Below are 9,794 nucleotides of genomic sequence, written 5' to 3'. Positions count from 1 at the left end.
GCTTTTCAATAACTTCAATCTTTGCCTTGTCCACCTCTATGCCCTTGTGAGAGATCTTGTGACCAAGGAAAATGCCTTCCTCAACCATGAAATGACATTTCTCCCAATTCAAAACAAAATTTACCTTCTAACATCGAGCCAAACATTTCTCAAGATTCTCAAGGCACACCTCAAATGAAACACCACCTACCGAAAATCATCTATGAACACCTTCATTTCTTCTTCCAACATATCTCCAAATATGCTCATCATACATCATCAGAAGGTGGCGGGGGTGTTGCAAAACCGAAATGGCATTCTCCTATAGGCAAAAGTTCCATATGGACAAGTAAAAATTGTTTTCTCTTGGCCATCTAGGTGAATAGGAATTTGGAAAAACCCGGAACATCCATCAAGAAAACAATAATACTTGTGCCTTGTTAGTCTTTCAAGCATTTGATCAAAGAAGGGAAGGGGAAAATGATCCTTTTTGGTGGATGTGTTTAGACGTTGATAGTCTATACACATTTGCCATCCCGTGACCGTCCTTGTAGGAATGAGTTCACCTCTCTCATTCCCTACAATGGTCATACCTCCTTTCTTTGGGACAATATGGACCGCAGAAACCCATCTAGAGCTAGATATGGGGAATATGATTCCCGCACCCAATAGCTTAGTGATTTCCTTCTTAACAATGACGGGATAAGTAGAATTGGGTCCAAGAATTCATACTTAAGGTGTGATGGTAGAGGTTTGAGCTCTACAATTGGAACACCTTTACCTTCCTTGGTTGAGGCCACTTGCAATGCATCTTGACTTGAAATTCCCATGCAAATGTGATCATCACTCTCTTCCATACACTCATCAATGACTCTCTCAAAGAAAGCAATTTCCTTGCCATGCTCACCTCTCTTTTCCTTATTCAACAAAACACACTTAAGTGGATCATTAGAAGTGAGCAAGTGCTCATGCATAGAATTCACAATATCATCAAAGATTTCAAATCTCATGCAATTTTCAAGTGAAGAAGAAGGATATTTCATGCTTTCATTCAAATCAAATTCAATGACTTCTTCTCCAACTTTGAGAGAAATCTTAGCCCTTTTAACATCAATCATGGCACCCGAGGTAGAAAGAAAAGGTCTACCAAGTATGATAAAAATATTGGAATCCTCATCCATTTCAAGAACAACAAATCAACTGGAATTACAAACTTTCCAACCCTCAAAGGAACATCTTCTACCTTACCTTTTGGAATCTTAATTAATCTATTGGCTAGTTGCAAGGTAATGTTGGTAGGTGAATGTTCCCCTAACTCAAGTCTTTCATAAACCGAATATGGCATAAGGCTAACACTAGCTCCTAAGTCACACAAGGCATTATCAATTTGCATCTTATAGATAGCATAAGGGATAGAAAAGTTTCCGGGATCCTTCAACTTGGGCGGCATCTTGTTCATAATGATTGCACTACAATTCTCGGTCAAGCTAACCGTTTTCGCCGTATCACAAGTTCTTTTTCAACACAAGATGTCCTTAAGGAATTTTGCATAATTCGGCATTTGGTCAATGACATCGGTAAATGGAAGGGTAAGATGAAGTTGCCTAAGCATCTCCATAAATTTACCAAATTATTCATCTAGTTTGTGCCTATTGAACTTTTGGGGATATAGGAGCTTAGGTTTGATAACTTCTCTTACTTTCTCTTTTTCTTTTTCAATTGGTTTCTCACCTACATCCTCACTTAAAGAGATTTTTCCTTCCTCATCTTCAACAAAAACTTCCTTAGGACTCTCCTTAGCCTCACTCTTCTTAGGCTCTACATTCTCAAGAATCCTACCACTCCTTGTCACTATGGCATTAATTGATCTCTTAGGATCTAAACCTTGAGAAGGTAGGGAAGAAGGGCTAGCATGCTCTTTCAAGACATTTTCCAATTGAGAAATTTGATTCTCCAACATCTTACTATTAGCCATCATGTCATTAAACTTCTTATCACTAGATGACATGTAAGTGTTCAACACCTTGATTTGATTTTCAATGACATCCTCCAAACTACCTCTAGAAGGAGATGATTGGGTATAAGAGCTATCATTTTGACCTTGAGCCCTTGGAGTGAAACCGGGTGGGGGACCCCTTTTATTGTTGGTTTGAAAATTGCCCCTATTTTGTTACTCCAACTGCCCCGACCTTGATTTTGGCCACCTTGGTTATGATTACCATAATTTTGATTATGGTTCCCATATCCTTGCCCTTGGTTTTGACCACCATAACCTTAGTGGTTATAGTTTCCTCGGAAACCTTGGTTTCCTTGGTTTCTATAACCCCCATTGTGGTTATAATTATCAAAATTCCCATTATGATAGTTCTTATTCCCATTTTTTCTTTGATTATCAAATCTAGGTCCAACATTTTTATTAGACACATAGTTCACATGTTCATTATCATTGCCAACATAATCATCACATCCATCAAAAGAAGCATTAGGAAATTTTGAAGCATCATGGTCATATGAATCACATAAATCACAAAACATATAACCACTAGACATGTTGCTAGAAGGGAAGGGGATTTGAGTTAAGAAATGTACCTCTCCCCTTATTTTGGGAGGGAAGAATCGGTGCTTGAAATGAAGCACTCTCAAGTTTGGCTTTGATAGAGGTCATTTCCTTCCCTAATTCCGGGATTTGTGAGGACAAGTTGTTGATTGAATTCATGTGATCAACCGAGTACACCGAAGCACCACTTTTGCTTGTTGTTTCACGCTAATCATCTTGCCAATCTATATAATGCCTCAATACATCCTACAATGACGTCCACCACTTCCTCCTCCGTCTTGTTCATTATTGGTCCTCCGGCTCCTGCATCAAGGCAAGATTTTCTTGAGGGCTTAGACCTCCATAGAAGATTTGGATGATTTGATAGGTAGGAATCCCTATAGTGTGGGCACCCTCTTTGGTATTTCGTATACCTCTCCCATGCCTCATAAAGAATTTCATTAGGTTTTTGCTTGAAGCTTTGAATAAGAGCTCTTGCTTCGGCCATCTTTTTTTGTGGGTAGAACTGAGATGGAAACTCCTTTGTCACTTCTTCCCATGTCCTCAAGGAGTTTGGTTTCACCTCCTTGTCCAACCACTCCAATGCACATCCAATGAGAAAAAAAGAAAAAAAGCTTAAGGCGAATAAACTCTTGAGAAACCCCATTCACCTTGATAATATTGCAATACTTCTCGAACTCCTTAAGATGATTGAGGGAACTCTCATGCTTTGCACCACTATATTGACTCCTCCATATCAAAGTAATCATGGCCATCTAATCTCAAATCTAGTTACCGATGTCATAGGTAGAGCAATCCTACTCTCATACCTATAGGGCCCCGAAACTCGTAGCTCCTTCAATGCCACTCTTGGATTTTTCTCCCATGCTTGCCTGTTCTTCTTCTCGCAGTTCTTCTACTTGACGGGCTAGAACTCAAAGAACTTCAAGAAACTCTTATCCTTGTAATTGTCCTCTCAAATTTCGGATCAATTGGCACCAGAGAACAACCACGTGCTCTATGCATACAATCACAAAAGAAACAATTAGTAGCACGGCTACAAATGTAGCCTAAAAGAAAGAAAATCTTTTTAAATTTTTCAATTAAACGGAATAGACTCAATCAACAATAGCAAACAACCATGCCATTCCCCGGCAACGGCGCCATTTTTTACGCAGGTGAAACCTAGGTCGATGATATCTAAGATTCCCCGATCAAAACCAATTTATAAAACCAAACCCAACCCTAAGCATAGGGGTAAGTCCGGGTCGAACCCAAGGGAATGCGGTTTATGCTAAAGTCTCTAGATAAGCTATTTTGAATCCTAAGTGAGGGTTGTTCTAGCAAACTAAACAACGGAATTAAATTAATATAAGAATGATATAAAGGTTTCTAGGGAATTAGGATCCACATGCACTCATGACAATCACACTAATTGGGAAAGAAATGGACCAAGCATTCAATGTGAGGGAAAGTAACAAATGCAATCAAAATCACTTAGAGAGCTATTTCCTAGAGTCAAGCTAGATGTCTCTACAAATGACTTCAAATGAAAATCGCAAAACAAGATCAATCGATAATAATAACTTCCAATCAATTTTTCATATCAATGAAAACTATTATGCAATCTATCCTGATATTTAAGGTTGATCACTCGTAAAGATATCAAGCACATGCACAAATTTTACCAACTAATTTAATCACAATGATGATCAATCAAAATTCCCCAATTAGCCATGAATTATCACTCATACATGCTTCACCATATCCCTAACAAGTAAAATCCACTCACTACACATTGCAGATTTGAATAACAAAACTAAACTAATCACAAATTTCATCATCAACATTGTATTCAAAATATGCTCAAACTTATCAAAAATCAAATCAAATAAAGAACAAGTAATTCAATCAAATTCAAGAATCAAACATAAAATTGCATTAAAGAGTAAAGAATTCTTACAAAACTTTGATCAAAATCAAAGAGGAAGAAGATTAAAAGTAGCATTCATCAAATTAACCAAGTTTCTCTCTCTAAAATCTAAGAACAAAACTTTCCCCAATTTGAGCTTTTCTCTCTAAAATTCCAATCAAATTCTAATTCTAAACTAAATCAAAAACTCATTCTCTCTCTAAAAATGAAGAAATTATATATACAGCAAAACTAACAATGGAGAAGTTGGTTAGACGTCCAAAAAGAACTCCAAACGGCGTGGCCTCTCCTCTCGTTGCGCGGCCGCTCAAAATGGGTACGGAACAGGGGAAGAAGAGGTGCGCGACCGCACCTCAAACCTGCGCGGCCGCGCACCAGCTCCGTACTCATGCGCGCCCGCGCCTGGGAGTAGGTCACCTCCCTCTCGTGCGGTCGTTGATGCTCCAGTGTTCTCTACTTGATACATGTTGGGGGAAGCAGTCACTAGAGGCCTTCACAGTGGGTTCAACACCGATTTTGATGTCCACGTAGCATGAAAGTGCGGCCTTGAAGACTTGGCTTTTGCACTCCTTCACTTTTGAGCTTCAAGAGGAGGAACCTGCTTGCACCTTTAGCTTTGCAAATCCCGAGAGAAGGTCATTTGGATCCTTAGACGTCACCAATTCCCTGAAATTCAAGAAAGGCAAACAAATAATAGAAAAAGCAAAATAAACCAAGAAATGCAAGAAAATGGCAAAACAACTAAAGAAGATACAAAGTAGAGAAATATAAAATAAAACTGAAGAAAAGGAGGTAAAAGAGACATAAAAACAATGAAAATTCATCCAAAAAGAGGCCAAATGAGTGCCATATATGACAATCATCAATGATTTGTACAGGCTCGGCATCAATACTCCTCAATTTTTTTTACTTCCCAAAACACTGATCTGGGAGTATCACAGGATGCCAAGGAAGCTAGTTTCAAGAGCGCAGCCGCTTGATGATTCTCTAATCGGGGGAGTTGTTGTAAAGTGAAATGTTCTAGGCTCTCTACCTCATCTTTTACCATTTGAAGATATTTCATCAAAGTCGGCTCCCTGACTTCATAATCACCATTTACTTGGCTAACTATCAGTTGGTAATCCGAGCTAGCATCAATTCTTGTTGCCCCGGCCGCCTTACACATTCTAAGGTCGGCCAAAAGGGCTTCATACTCGGTCTCGTTGTTAGAGGCTTGAAATTGAAATCTCATTGCATAACCAAACTTATCTCCTTCTGGAGATTGGCAAATGATATCAGTGCCACATCAAACCACTGTTGCACTTCCATCCACAAAAAATTTCAAAATTTGATCCCCTATGGCTGTAAGTCCAGCCATGTCATTTCGGCCAAAAAATCAACAAAGGCTTTCCCCTTGATTACTTTCTTGGGTTCGAATGTGATATCAAACCTCTCAATTCTACGGCCCATTTAAGCATTCGACCACTGGCCTCAAATGTTGTGAATGACTTCTTCAACTGTTGGTCCCTATAGACCACAATTGAATGAGCAAGGAAGTATGGCCTTAGTTTTTTTGATGCCATGAACAATGCCAGCTAAAATTTTTCAGTGGGTGGGTACCTCAGCTCGGCATTCTGCAGGACATGGCTCATAAAATACACGGGGATTTGATGGCCATCTCTCTCGGTAAGGAGGAGTGTTCTGAGATTGCGAGGTTAATGTATAACTTTTCGTCCTTGAGTGGGCTGACAAGTCGAGGAAGTGTATGCAGATGGTTCTTTAATTTTACGAAGGCTTCCCCGGCCTCCTCTGTTCACTCAAACATGGCTTTCTTTTTTATGGTTTAGAAGAAGTATCGACACTTGTCCTCTGACAGCCAGTCAGTCTTTGCACTTCTTTGATATTTCTCGACAATTTCATGTCTAAGACTGCCTATATCTTTTTAGGGTTGGCCTCAATACTATGCTGATCGATCAAAATTCCGAGAAATTTTTCGGACTCAACACCAAAGAAACATTTCTTCTGGTTTAACATTATCTTATGCCACTTGAGTTCGGTAAATGTTTCTCAGAGACTATTTAGATGGTCGGCCGACCGTTTTGACTTGACAATCATAACATCAATGTAGGCTTCCATGTTCCAGGCGATCTGGTCTTTAATGATCGTATTCACAAGTCTCTGAAAGGTAGCAAGGGCATTCATCAAGTCGAATGGCATAACATTGTAACAATATAGCACCTACTCAGTCACAAATGCTGTTTTTTCTTGATCTTCTTCCCATAAAGGAATCTAGTGGAATCTAGAGTATGCGTCCATAAAGCTCATAAGGGTATGTCCGGCCATTGAATCAAGAAGCCGGTCGATTTTAGGCAAGGAAAATCTATCCTTAGGGCATGCTTTGTTGAGGTCCGTATAATTTACGCACATTATACATGTTCCATTTGGCTTTTTCACAAAAACTACATTTGCTACCAAATCGGGTAGTAACATTGCCGAATGAAACCAACGTCAAGCAGATTCTTCACTTCTGCTGCGGCCGCTTGGTTCCTCTCTTCTCCATGATTCATCTTTTTTTGCCGGACATGCTTGATAGTCAAGTTCACGGCCAACTTGTGAACGGTCAGATCTGGACTGATGCCTGACATTTCATGGACTTCGAACGCAAACACATCTTTAAATTCTCTCAACAATTTTACTAAGTCATCTCTAAGAAAACACATAGCCATAATGCCCACTTTGACTGTCCAATCAGGCTGGTCAGGATTGAGCACTATGTCCTTATGATCACAGGCTGAATGTGGCCTCAACTTTTCTAGCTGGCTGACTTTTATTAACTGCTATGCACTACCCTTCTTGATCGAATTTCTCTTCTGGCCAACCTATTATTTCTGGAGAGACCCTTCATAGCCAACTTATTACATTCCTTAGCCATTTTCTGGTTTCCTTGAATTGATCCTATCTTTCCATCTGTCTGCTCAAACTTCATCAGCATCAAGGGAGGGACAATTATTGCTTTTGCTGTTGTTAAAGTAGGGCGGTCAAGGATTACATTGTAGCTAGTGAGCTCTTTGCCTACCAAGAGGCGGACGACCATGTCCCTTCCGTCTCCCTTCTTCCCGATCCGGATAGGCAGATCATTTCGTCCAACCGGGTGGATAATACTCCCTCCAATCCAATTAGTGGATGAGAAATGTCCTAGAGAGCATCTACTAAAACTTAAAATTTTTCAAACATCCTAGGCTAATTATGTCGGATGAGCTGCCAATATCCACCAATACTCGACCGACCTTCAAATTTGCAACTTTTAAGATGAACGCTATGTGATCATTATGGGGGGGTTTTAATTTCGCCTCGGTTTGACTCACAAACCGTCGCCACTAGGAAAGGTTCTCTCTTCACGTGTGCATCACATTCCCATACTTTCAAGCATCTTACTTTATTCCTTTATGGTTGGGCCGCCGGCAGCAAAGCCACTTGATATAAAGGCCACAATACTTGAATCAGTGCTATTCTCATCATCTTCTTCTTTGCCATTTTTCTTCTCGGATTTGTTGTCTGTCCGAGTATAAGTATGTTGGGTTTTGATGAGTCCGACTCACAGCGAAAATAACACTCGAGACTAAGAAAAAACTCACAATTAATATACATCGGTAAATGGGAGGGTAAGATGAAATTTCTTATGCATCCTATGAATTTGCCAAATTGTTCATCTAATTTGTGCCTATTAAACTTTTGGGGGTATGGAAGCTTAGGCTTGATAACTTCTCTCACTTTCTCTTTCACTTTCTCAACTTGTTCCCCATCAAATTTCTCAATCAAAGGACTCTCATCTCCCTCATTCTCATTTGGATCCTTGCTAGGGCTCTCCTTAGCATCACTCTTCTTAGACATTCCACTTTCAAGAATCCTACCACTCCTAGTTACAATCGCATTCATAGGACTCATAGGATCTAAGCCTTGTAAAGTCAAAGAAGAAAGATTTGCAAACTCTTTCAACACACTATCCAATTGAGAAATTTGGTTCTCTAACCCCTTACTATGAGTCATCATGTCATTAAAATTCTCATTACTAAGGGATAAATGAGTATTCAACACCTTGGTTTGGTTCTCAATGACATCCTCTAACCAACTCTTAGATGAAGATGGTTGAGCATAGAAACTATCACTTTGGCCTTGGGTCTTTGGAGTAAATCCGAATGGGGTACCTCTTTGAGCATTTTTTTGAAAATTCCCCCTACTTTGATTACTCCAATTACCCCTAATTTGATTTTGGCCATGATTTTGATTATGGTTACCATAACCTTGGTTATGATCTCCATTTCCTTGGCCATGACTTTGACCACTATAACCATGGTTGTTATAGTTACCACGAAACCCATGGGTTCCTTGGTTCCTATAACCACTATTTTGGTTATAATTATCATAGTTCCCGTGGTTGTGATAATTCCTATTCCCAACATTCCTTTGAACATCAAATCTAGGTCCAAAATCATTATTGACAACATAATTCACATGCTCACTCTCATTCCCATCATATTCATCATTTCTATCACAAGAAACATTGGATTAAATAGAAGCATCATGATCATTCATTCCACATAAATCACAAAACCAACATTCACTAATCATACAACAAGGAAAGGGAAGAGTGTTAGGGTAAGGAGATGTACCCCTCCCCTTAATTTAGGAGGGAATAATCGGTGCTTGTGAAGTTTCACTCTCGAGCTTAACGTTGATAGATACCACCTCTTTCCCTAAGTCCGAAATTTGCATGGACAAATTGTTGATAGCATTGAGTTGATCAATCGAGCACCCCGTGGTGCTACTCTTGTTTGTCGGCGCTTTCTCAACCTCTTGCCAATTCATGTAGTGTCTCACTACATCCTCAATAATATAAACTTCTTGCTCCGTCTTGTTCATTGTTAGGCCTCCGGCTCCGGCATCAAGACTTGACCTCCCTTGTGGACTCAAACCACCATAAAAGATTTAAATAATTTGGTAAGTGAGGATTCCATGGTGAGGACACTCTCTTTGATATTCCTTGTACCTCTCCCATGCTTCATAGAGGCTTTCACTAGTCCTTTGCTTGAAACATTGAATCAAAGCTCTAGTCTCCATCGTTTTCTTTTGAGGGAAGAAACGGGAAAGAAATTCTTTAGTGACTTCATCCCATGTTCTCAAGGAATTAGGCTTCACTTCCTTGTCTAGCCACTCTTGAGCTCTTCCAATTAGAGAGAAAGGAAATAGCTTAAGCCTTATGAATTCTTGTGCGACCCTGCTCACCTTAATTATGTTGCAATATTTCTCGAATTCCTTAAGATGATTGAGGGGACTTTCATTTGTTGCAGCACTATATGGTCGCATTTG

At 39.6% G+C, this 9,794-nt stretch overlaps 1 non-coding gene across 1 annotated transcript; it reads left to right on the top strand.

Moving 5' to 3' along the window:
* Nucleotides 1-9,435: 9,435 nt before the first annotated feature.
* Nucleotides 9,436-9,541, top strand: LOC145587094 (small nucleolar RNA R71). Its single transcript, XR_014101133.1, has one exon. It is a non-coding gene; the product is annotated as a small nucleolar RNA R71 (small nucleolar RNA).
* The last annotated feature ends 253 nt before the right edge of the window (nt 9,542-9,794 follow it).

This window comes from Chenopodium album, chromosome 16 (genome assembly GCF_948465745.1).
Source record: "Chenopodium album chromosome 16, dcCheAlbu1.1, whole genome shotgun sequence".
NCBI lineage: Eukaryota > Viridiplantae > Streptophyta > Magnoliopsida > Caryophyllales > Amaranthaceae > Chenopodium > Chenopodium album.
Note: the sequence above shows the minus strand (reverse complement) of the source record. Positions and strands in the feature narration are given on the sequence as shown.